Genomic DNA, 11,874 nt, shown 5'->3' with positions numbered 1-11,874 from the left:
TCATCTTTTTCTGTCATGCTTTCTATTTGTTCCGGATTCTACTAGGGAATTGAAAGTCCAAATCTTACCCATTCCTTGAAGCTAAGCTCGGGTTTCAATACTTCATTGGAAACCTTTTTGACCATTGTAGAGCTCAGTGATTTCATCTTTCTCTGATTGTAAAGTCCTTAGCTTGTGTAATTGATTTGATCTGTGATCTTATTTGACATATATATATATACACACACACACACACACACACACGTGATATACATGTGATCTAATTTAACATATATATGTATGTATACACACACATGCACATACTCAGTCTATGAGTATAAGATAAATATACAAACTCAATAAAATAAGGAACTATAATCTATATATCCCAAGTCCCTAATCTGTGCCAGGCACTGGGAACACAGAGGCAGATAAAATGGATGGACTTGCAATCTGGTGACTTGTTGACTGAGGAGAGATAGTCAATAAATGAGAAATGATATACTGTCATATAATTACAAATGCTATTAAAAATGACACTGAGGATATGATACAGGATGACAGAGGGACTACTTTAGAATGGGATTTCTCAGAAGAGGTGACATTTGAGCTGAGATCTGAAAGACCAAAAGGAGCCATCAAAGACCTAGGGGCAGAAGAAGCAAGTACAAGGGTCCTGCAGTTGGAAGGAACCTGTTGTGCCCAAGGACAGGAAAGAATCCTGGTGTGGTCATGGCTGGAGCTGAGCAAGGGAAGGTATAGTGATATGAGGGGAGGTTAGATGTGGGGCAGGGACCAGATTATGCAGCACCTTGCACACCAAGGTAGGAACCTTAAGAGGGCTTTGAGGCAGAGTATTAACTGATCCAATGTGTACTTTTGGAAGACCAGTCTGTTTTCTGTGTGAAGATCAGAAGATACAGGTATGAGAGTAGAAGCCAGAGTGCCAGCTGGGAAGCTGTTGTAGTACGTGGTCAAGGTGTAGGATGTTGGTGGCTTGGGATAGGGTATTACCGATGCATAGAAGGGATACACTCTAGGATATATTTCAGACATAGAGGGGAGAGGATTGATGATAGAGTAGATGTAGAGAATAATGGAAGGAAGGATCAAGGATGACTGTTAGTCGTAGAGCTTGAAGGCTCGGATGCAGGGGGATGGGGAGAATGGGAGTTTTACTTGGCCCCTGAGGTGGGCTTCTGCCATGTTTTAGCTACTTAGCACCGCTGAACATCCTTCCTATGTTTGAGGATTCCCTCTATTTATATATCCATGTTTCTCTAAGATAGAAGTCAGAAACTTGCTTTACCAATAGCCCTTATGCCTGGGCCGAAGCTTGTGACCCTGGCTTAGCCAGACACACATGTCAAACTCCAAATTGGCATCTATTCTGGCCATGGAGTCGGCAAACTTATCCAGTTTCTAAAGGCAGCAGTAGCAGGGATGCGAGGCATAATGTCTGAGCCCAGGGTCAATGGCATGGGCTCGGGTGTCTGTGCCCAGCAATGGTCACAGCAGCATCTCTCTTCAGCAGTGCCACGGTGTGATCTGGGAGTTGTCCCTCAAGGGCTGTGAGCCCTCCGAAGTGGCTCTGTTGTTCTCTCAGAAATTTTCCTCTCGATTCTGGTTCTCTTGCTCTCCTTAATACGCTTTCAAACACTGCAGGTACCTAAATTGTCAGCATAAGATTTTGCTTATTTTCAAGAAGGACCTTGAATGGCGCTGTCATGTTGTATTAACGGTTTCGTACACAATAAGGTAGGATATGGGCTTAGGGGCAGTCACACCTGGGAGTGGGTTACAGTGCTATGATTTACAAATAGCATGACTTGGTGCAACTTCTTTTTCTGAGGCTGGGCGTTTACATTTGAATGCGAGAATAATACCGGCTTCAAAAATTGGAGGTAAGAATGAAATCGTTATGCGTTGAATCATGCCTCCAAAAGATGTGTTGGTATCCTAATTTCAGGTACCTGTGGATGCGACCTTATTTGCAAATGGGGTCTTTATGGATTTAATCAAGTTAAGATGAGGTCATCTGGGGGGGGGGCTAATATAATTATGATTGGTGTCCTTATAAAGAGAGGGATATTCGGACACAGACATAGACAGAATACCGTGTAGAGACATAGAGTCACTTGGACACGGAGAGAAAATGGCCACGAAGAGATAGAGGCAGAGATTGTCATGATGTTGCCTCAAGCCAAGTAATGCCTGATGGGCCCAGAAGGTGGAAGGAGCAAGGACAGATAGTTCCGGAAGGTGCATGGCCCTGCCAGCCCCCTGACTTTGGATTTCTTGCCTCCAAGATTGTGAGGGAATAAATTTGCGTTGCTTTAAGTCACCCAGTTTGCAATATTTCGTTCGGGAAGCCTGAGGAAACCTATACAGATTTCCATATCGGGAAGTATAGGGCTGCTGTAACCAATGCTTAAAAACGTGGAAGTAGCTTTGGAATTGGGTAATGAGCATACGCTAGAAGAATTTTGAGGTGCTCGATTATAAAAATCCAGGTTGCTCTGAAGAGATTGTTGGTAGAAATATGAACATTAAGGGCAATTCTGGTGTGGGCTCCGGAGAAAGAGAAAGAGAAAGAAAAAGCTGTAGGGAAAGCTTCTATGGTCTTAGATAATACATACATACATACATACATACATACATGTATATATATAATTATGGGCAGAATGTGGCTAGAAATATGAATATTAAAGCATTTCTGATGAGGTCTCAGAGGAAGTGAGAAACCCGTCATTGGACACCAGGGGAAAAGGCAATCCTTCCTGTAAATCGGCAGAGAACATGTTTGACTTATGTTCTGTTGTTGGATGGAAAGTGAACGACAAATACGGATATTTGGCTGAAGAGATTTTCAAACAAAATGTGGAAAGTGTGGCTTGGTTTGTCCTTGTTACAGACAGTGAAATTCTAGAGGAGAAAGACTGAAGAAGAAATTCTCCCTCAAGACTGTAACATAGAAATCCTGTCTGAGTTCCCAGCCTAACAGGCTGTCCTACTGACTTTGAACTTGTCAGTCACTATGATCACGTAAGCCAATTTCTTAAAATAAATCTCTTTATTATATATATATGTGTATTATGCATGTATATGTATAATAGGCTTCTCATATATATATGTATATGTATATACATATGTATATATCTATATGTATATACATATGTATATATCTATATGTATATACGTATATGTATATACGTATATGTATGTATATATATATGTATGATATATGTATATCATATGTATATAAAGAATACATATATGTAGGGGCGCCTGGGTGGCTCAGTTGGTTAAGCGGCCGACTTCGGCTCAGGTCATGATCTCGCGGTCCGTGAGTTCGAGCCCCGCTTCAGGCTCTGTGCTGACAGCTCAGAGCCTGGAGCCTGTTTCAGATTATGTGTCTCCCTCTCTCTGACCCTCCCCCGTTCATGCTCTCTCTCTGTCTCAAAAAATAAATAAACGTTTAAAAAAAAAATTAAAGAATACATATATATAGACATACACATACATATCCTTTACATATATATCTTATATATACATATATATATCCTACACACATATATGTATCTTATACACACATATATGTCCCACCCACACACATACTCATATATCCTGTACACACATACATATATATATATTCTATCTATCTTTTGGGTTCTGTTGTCTGGAGAAAGCTGATTGATAAAACATTAAATGAGACAATGCATGCAAAACAGCATGGTTCCTGCACTTACCAAGAGGTCCACAAATGATAGTTGGACTTTGCAAGTTATTCAAAAACAAGAAATGAGAGTTGGGCTCCAACTTTCCAGAAAGGCTATGGACTAATTGAACAGCAACCTGCACTCTCAGAAGCCAAACAAAAGAAACCAAACGGAACAAAGGAAAAACATGAAAAAAAAAAAAAAAAAACAAACTGTGCAATGTCTATTAACCATTCTTGTCAGGGTTATACAAAGTTTTCTTCCTGCAGGTCAACGGTGGAATGAAAGATAAATCTGAAGCGGGACGAGAAGCTTAGCAGCTCTTATATATTTCATTTGGGGAAGCTAAGTTATTATTTTCTGTTTCTGAGAGACTATCAAAGCCTTTAGGATAGAAAAGACCACTTAGATTAGGTTTCTGTTTTTTTTTTTCCTGTAAATAGTTTTATTTCTTAGTACTGTATTAAGCCTTCCTTAAGTAATTTTTACCCTAAAATATTAATAACATCTAGGTAGTAAGAGACATTCCCAGGGATATCTGACATCACCACCATGTTTGTTATTCTCAGAAGGTGTAGCCTTCTGTGCTCTACTGTGCACAGTAACGCAAGTAACAGAAATGAGAACTACAAAATTTTCAGAGCAAGAGCTAAACGTATGATTTGCAGATGATACAATTTCCCTTCTAGGTCTAATGCAATACCAGTAAAACACCAGAGTAAGTTTATAAAGAGTTAACCAAAAAATCTAACAGACTAAACATGAGAACATGGTAGTAATGGGTGGGAGGGTGTGTCTTATTAGCTATTAAAATGTAGCATAAAACCATAATACACTAAAATAACGTGATACTGGTGTAAGGCTAAGCAGATACGGCTTGAGCAAAATGGAATCAGGAAATAGATCCTAGTGCATGTCACGTCAAGTATATCATAAAGGTAGAATTACGAATCAGTGAAGAAAAGAGAGTTTCGGTTATTCCAAAGAACATTTCCGAGTCACTTCCTTCTGTCTGACACTGTGCGAAGTTTAGGAGATACAGAGATGAATAGGATAAATCCCAAGATGTCAAGATGCTTATCGTCTCTAGGAAAGCCAGGTAGGATAAACTATAAAAATTTGAATCATCCTGTTGGTATAATGGAGCCATCACAAGGAACAAGAAGAAAGATTTTTAACTCGGCCTTGAGGGTTAAGGACGATTTTTGTTGTGGGAGTGGTATCTAAGCTGGGGCCCGAAGGTAGGGTAACCTAGGGTAACTAAGTGAAGGGATTGTGAAGGGCGTTGTGGAAGGAGCCAGTAACAGGTGCAGAGGCCTAGGGCCCAGGAAGGGCATAGCAGCAGGAAGGGGGAGCCGGGAGGAGTTCAATCTGGCCCAAATTGGTATTAGAGAGAAAGGTGAAAGAGTGTGGGAAGACAGGCTTGGAGACTAAGGAAGGGCTAAAGTCAGGTCTTTTGCTTGCGAGAAGATTTTAAGGATGGTCCAGAGCACTGGTAAATGGGAGGGTAACCTCTAGAATTCTGACTTGGGTCACTGAGTGGATGCTGATGGGGAGGAGTATGTTTGGAGAGGTAGAAGGAGGTGATGAATTGACTTGAATACATGTTCAGTGTTTAGCTGATATTTGTATATTTTATTATTCGATAAATGTTGTCAGTGAACTATTTGCAAGAATTCATTGGGTGAATACAAAAATGAATCCCCGATGGCCCAGAAAACAAAATAAAACTGAAAGAGCTAGAAAAGAAAACAAAACACAAAACATGTACTGAAATGTGGATATTTACTGCTGCTGGGTGATAACTTATGAAATGACCTTTGTATTTTTTCTTATGTATGGGCCAAATTGTCTACAGAGCACATAGCGCTTATTTCTTTAGAAAAGAAGCTGAGTGGGGCGCCTGGGTGGCTCAGTCGGTTAAGCGGCCGACTTCAGCTCAGGTCATGATCTCGCGGTCCGTGAGTTCGAGCCCCGCGTCGGGCTCTGGGCTGACTGCTCAGAGCCTGGAGCCTGTTTCAGATTCTGTGTCTCTCTCTCTCTCTGACCCTCCCCCGTTCATGCTCTGTCTCTCTCTGTCTCAAAAATAAATAAACATTAAAAAAAAATTAAAAAAAGAAAAGAAGCTAACAAAAGGCCTTATTTGGCAGTTTCCTATTAATAACAACATACCTTAATATAGTGACATACCTTCCAAGCTGTTCTTAGCGTGTCTGCGAATACAAAAGGGGCTTAGTTTAATATTGTGAGCTGGAAGTCTGGCTTCTCAGGAGACAGATTCATTCATGCATTCCAGAAATACATATGGTGTACTGGACACTTTCTAGATACTGGTGATCCCAGCTAGACCTCAAAGGTCCCTGCTGTTTTGGGATTACATGCAAGGTCGGAGGCACCTTCGAGTAGCACGACGGAAAAATAGGTTGAATTGGTGAGCCAAGATAATATACACACTCATATCTCCAAGCTGACAGGGGCCTCGGAATCCATTGTGTTTTATTTTATTTTTTTATTAACAAGTTTTTTTAAATGTTTAATTATTTTTGAAATAAATAAAGAGGGAAGAGAGAAAGAGCGAGAGAGAGAGAGAGAGAGAGCGAGCAGGAGTGGGGAAAGGGCAGAGACAGAAGGAGACACAGAATCCGAAGCAGGCTCCAGGCCCCGAGCTGTCAGCACGGAGCCGACGCGGGGTTGGGAACTCATGGGGTTCGAACCACAAGACGATGAGCCAAAGTAATCCACTTAACCAACTGAGAAGGGTGAGGGCCCTTGTCCACGTCGCTGACTTCTTGCTGGGTCCTCACGTGGCAGAATGGGCTAGGTTGCTCTGTAGGGTGGCTTTTATAAGGACACGATTCTCAATCATGAGGGCTCTATCCTCATGACCTAATCACCTCCCCAAGGCCCCACCTTCTTTTACCATTACCTTGGGCGTTAGGTTTTCAACGTATGGATTTGGGAGGGACACAAACATTCAGAGCACAGCAATCAGCATTTGCTAAGAAGGCCAAAAATTTTTACCAAGTTTGTATGTCACGGGGAGATTGAGAGTCCTGGCTTTGCAGGAAAAGGTGCTGAAAGGATACGTCCTTCCTGCTAGAAGATGCTACCCATTTCCACTCATGCAAATCAAAAGCATTCTCAAACTTCTGCTATGTACAAGGCCCTGTACCGGGAATACAGCTGTAATTAAGACACTGTTTCTGCCCTTTTGGAGTTTACATTCTGTTGAAAGAGAGAAGAAGGGGCGCCTGGGTGCCTCAGTCAGTTAAGCGTCCGACTCCCGATTTCCACTCAAGTCATGATCCCAGGGTCGCAGAACTGAGCCCCAGGCTGGGCTCCGTGCTGAGTGTGGAGCCTGCTTGAGATTCTCTCTCTCTTTCTCTCTCTCCCTCTGCCCCTCTCCCTCCCTTTGTCTCTCTCTCTAAATAAATAAATAAGTAAATAAAGAAAGAAAGAATAAAAAGAAAGATTAAAAAAACCCGTAATTGCTGCAGGTTCTTGTTTGCCATGGTAGTTCTGTCCCATGAAGTTGCTGGGAACACTGAATTAATGAAAACTGAATCGTGCTCCTAGGGGAAGTATAGGCTTAGATTCCTGCGAGCCTCTGGTCACAACATTCCAAAAAAAAAATGTTTATTTATTTTTGAGAGAGGGACGGTGAGCAGGGGAGGGGCAGAGAGAGGGGGGATACAGAAAATCTAAAGGAGGCTCCATGCTGTCGGGGCAGAGCCCGACACAGGGCTCAAACTCGTGCACCGTGAGATTATGACTTGAGCGGAAGTCAGAAGCTTCACCAACTGAGCCACCCAGGTGCCCCACAACATTTTTGTCATAAGTCAATACTCGACCTTATTTCATGCGTGTTTCCATTTGGAGGTACCTTGTTTAATATACAGTGTTGACTCATCCATACTGAACTCATGGCCAACAATGCCAGAGCTCAGGACTACATGGAACTTACCAGTCACATGGGTTTTCTCTGTAAGGACGTCACAGCCTTTCTGCATGTAGGAACGTTAACATTAGCATTCGACAGTGCTTCGGTGCTGCACAGGGGCCCCTACAACATAGTGAAATCACCAGCACCAAAAAAGTACAAAAATGTGAAAAAAACCGTCAGGAAGTAGACACAAAAAGGACACATTTACGGTACGAGAGCTGAAACAAGAAGGCGGAGCGTCATCTCGTTTGACCCTGGGTGGAAAAAATACGTGTAGGGTGACTCAGATCTTTCTCCACTCTGTGCATGTCCAGGAATGACTGCGATAGCTCTGTGAGTATTGACTTTCAGATACAGCATTGTTACACAGACAATCTGGGGGATCAGAGAAGCTCCCCTGAGAAGACGACATGAAAGCTGTGTCCTGAGGATGGGTGTTGGCTGGGCCGAGTGGGGAAGAGGGTAGACTATTTCAGGAAGGGAAAAAAGCATATGCAAGGTTCCTGAGGTGGGAAGGAGCATTACCTATTTCTAGGACCCTAATGATGTCCTATGTAGGCAGTTCTGGGACTGGTGGGATATGGGGACCGGATCATGGAGCGAAGAGGGATTTGGGGAGGCCAGTTAGAAGCCTATGGGGAGGGGAGACAGGGTGAGGATGAGGGTAAGGGCAAAAGGAGGGCAAAAGCAGGCTTAGGATCCCCAGTGGGTTTCTGGGGTGTGCCACTGAATGAAGGGCGTCCTTCTTCCAGGCAGTCAACAGATAGCTACCAGCTGTCAGTGACTTCACGGTCTGCTCAACATGTGAGATCTGCCTTATCGGAGGTCATGCACCTCCTGGGGCAGTCCCCATCAGGTGAATAAGTGAGGTGGGGTACTCCGACGAGCAGTGCTTGTTCCAGAGCCCCCTGCTCAGGTGACCCAGGGGACCCTAAAGGCATTTGACTTCTTCCTCAGAGCAGTCTTTCCTCATTCCCTGCAAACGAGTTGACCTCTCAAGAACATCTCACACCCCCACCTCTATGTCTGTGGATGCTTCTAGAGACTCCACCCGGCTGCAGATAGCCCAGCGGAGACAGCAAGTGCGTGATCTAGAGATGCACATTCACACGCGGTCACTGCACGGGACCTGTGAATGGCTGACTTTGTGGAGACAAGAGAATGGAGAAGAGCGGGAGCCCAGGACTGAGTCTTGACAAACTTTGACTTTTAAATGTGAGTCAGGGAAGGATACACTAAAAGACGGTTCAGAAAGGCAGGAGGATACCCCAGAGTGGGACTGACCACAGAGGACAAGAGAACAAAGAGCTTGACTCCATAAAATGCTACTGAGAGGCTAGGTGAGTCGAGGTCCAAAAAATATTTGTTAGGAGGCATCGGCCATCTGAGCTCAGTAGTTTGGCTGGCTGATGAGGGCGGAAGCTGGGTTTCAGTGAGTTACGAAAGATGAGGAAATAGACAGTGCTTGCAGACAATTCTTTTCAGAAATGTGGTGGAAGAAAGGAAAGACGGGGTAGAGCTGCAATCAAAAGGTTGCAATCAAAATCAAGATGAAGATCTTCTCAAATAGGATCGGGCATATTTGAATGAGTTGAGAGGACCAAGCGGACATGATGTTAGAAGACATAGAAGAGAGGAGAGATAATTGATAGGATGCGATTCTTGAGGGAATGGGCTGCAGAACAGAGAGGATTGGATCTCAACCGGGAAGAAGAAAGCCGCTTTTAATAAGAATTGAGAAAGAGGGGGTGGGGGGGGGGGAGATGTAGACGGGTCGTGCACTTGAAAGCAGGTGGTGGGGCGCTGAGAGCTCCTCTCTGATGGCTTCCCGTTTCTGTGCGAGGTTGGAGGTGAGGCTGTCTGCTGGGGCTGAGGGGGCTCTTGGAGGCGGTGGTTTCGTGAGAGATAATCCAGAAGCCTTAATACAATCACCATGGAGAGTGAGAAAATGAGAGGACGAAAGAAATGTGGCAGTAGAATTGTAGACGAGTGTGAAAAGCCCAGTTGAAATTCTGGAGGTAGACACCCAGTGAGGTGTCATTTGCGCATTTTGTAATTTAGGAGCACAGAGTTAAAAAGGTCACCCATGTTCCCCCTGATTTATTTTCGAGGAATGCAGAAAGCTGAGGTAAAAGTGCTCTGTCACGAAAGAAGTCGATGTTCCTAGACATGTAGAAATCTTTCACCCTTTTCCCCCGTGATACTCCCACTTCCTGGTTTTCAGCTATTTCTTTGATACATTCTTACAATAGATATGTAATCATATTTGCTGAGTAAGTTATAGGATACGAAAGATGTGGACATTACCTTTTCTCATGTAATCCTCTAACATCCTTCTAAGGTAGATAGTGTTGTGCTCATTTGAGGAAACCAAGCGTTTGCATAGTTGTGGGGATGCTCATGGTCACGTGTCGAAACAGGGACACGGGCACAGTTCTTCTCCGTCCAGGGTGCGTGATCTTACCCTGGTTCACATTACTGGATCTCAGACACGGACTCGATTTAGGCTCATTTTTACGGATGTATTTAATTGGTCAGAGATAATTTAATTTCTTATTCTGTCTCGTCCTGTTTCCTTTATAGAACATGTCCCCCTGAGTTTGAGTTTGTGATCCATTATGACAAATTCTTTCTCCCCCCGACCTCCTTAGCAATAGCAGGCTTGGAGGAATAAAGGAAACAAGTGCCTTAAAATAGTTTGCGAATGATAAACCATTTTTCCATGAAGTCATTCTCGTCTGTGCTTTGCCTGAGTTATGGCTACGGTAATGTGGTAACTGGCACAATTTCAGCAGCAAGAATATCATTCAATTACAGCCGCCTGAAAGTTACTTAAAGTTTTAAATGCTTGATGCAGCGAGATCAGGCTGTGGGGAAGAGAGATCAGTCGTATGTATGCTTGTGTTTTAGGGAAGAGGAATTTCCTCGTGCCACTGAAAACTTCAAGAATAGCTGGGGTCACTGTCAAGGCCAAAGAAAGATGAATAGGATTACTTGAAATTGATGATTTGGAACAAATCATGTATTTCAGAGAGTTTTTCATATCATTAATTTGAAGTCGATGGTTTGGAAACACAATAAAGTGGTCTTGATGGAGTAGTTCGTTTGTTCGTTTATTTAACACACATTTATTGAACAGCTATTATGTCCTAGTGATTGTGCTTGACATTGGAGGTAAAAAGGGAAATAAGGCACCATCTCCATAGTCAAGGTCAATGTCTTCTAGTGGGTTAGATACACACACTCACACACACACACACACACACACACACACACACACACAATTATAACATCAGTGCAAAGATAAGATGCAAAGGCCAACAGGGACATCTGTTCTCTCATATCCCTCTACGTGTAGCATGGAAGAATATGTTGGAAATAAAAACATGTAAAACTGAAAAATAACTTAAAATTCATTCCTTCTAGGCTATGACTGGGGGGACCTTCACTCTTACTCTATTGCACAGAAATATTTATTTCAATAATGACATAGAGAGACGTCTACTGTATGATTCCACTTTTATGACATACCCAGATTAGTTAGATTCATAGATACAGAAAGTAAAATGGTGGTTGCTAGGGGCTGGGGGTAGGGGGGGGGTAATGGGAATTTGTTGTTTGATAGGTACAGAGTTTCAGGGTTTTTTTAAAAAAAAATTTAATGTTTATTTTTGAGAGAGAGAGAGAGAGCGAGAGAGCGTGCATGAATGGGGGAGGGACAGAGAGACAGAGAGGGAGACACAGAATCCAAAGCAGGCTCCAGGCTCTGAGCTGTCTGCACAGGGCGCGACGCGGGGCTCGAACTCCTGAACCGTGAGATCGATGACCTGAGCTGAAGTCAGACGCTTCACTGACTGAGCCACCCAGGCGCCCCTAGAGTTTCAGTTTTGCAAGATGAAAAGAGTTCTGTGAGTGGTGATGATGGTAGCAGCCAACGGTGTCATTGTACTCAATGCCACTGGAGCGTATGCTTAAAAATGGCTAAGATGGGGGGCGCCTGGGTGGCGCAGTCGGTTAAGCGTCCGACTTCAGCCAGGTCACGATCTCACGGTCCGTGAGTTCGAGCCCCGCGTCAGGCTCTGGGCTGATGGCTCGGAGCCTGGAGCCTGTTTCCGATTCCGTGTCTCCCTCTCTCTCTGCCCCTCCCCCGTTCATGCTCTGTCTCTCTCTGTCCCAAAAATAAATAAAAAACGTTGAAAAAAAAAAATGGCTAAGATGGTAAATTTCAGGTTG

This window comes from Panthera onca, chromosome B1 (genome assembly GCF_046562875.1).
Source record: "Panthera onca isolate mPanOnc1 chromosome B1, mPanOnc1 haplotype 2, whole genome shotgun sequence".
Classification (NCBI taxonomy): Eukaryota; Metazoa; Chordata; class Mammalia; order Carnivora; family Felidae; genus Panthera; species Panthera onca.
This window is presented reverse-complemented; position numbering follows the sequence as displayed.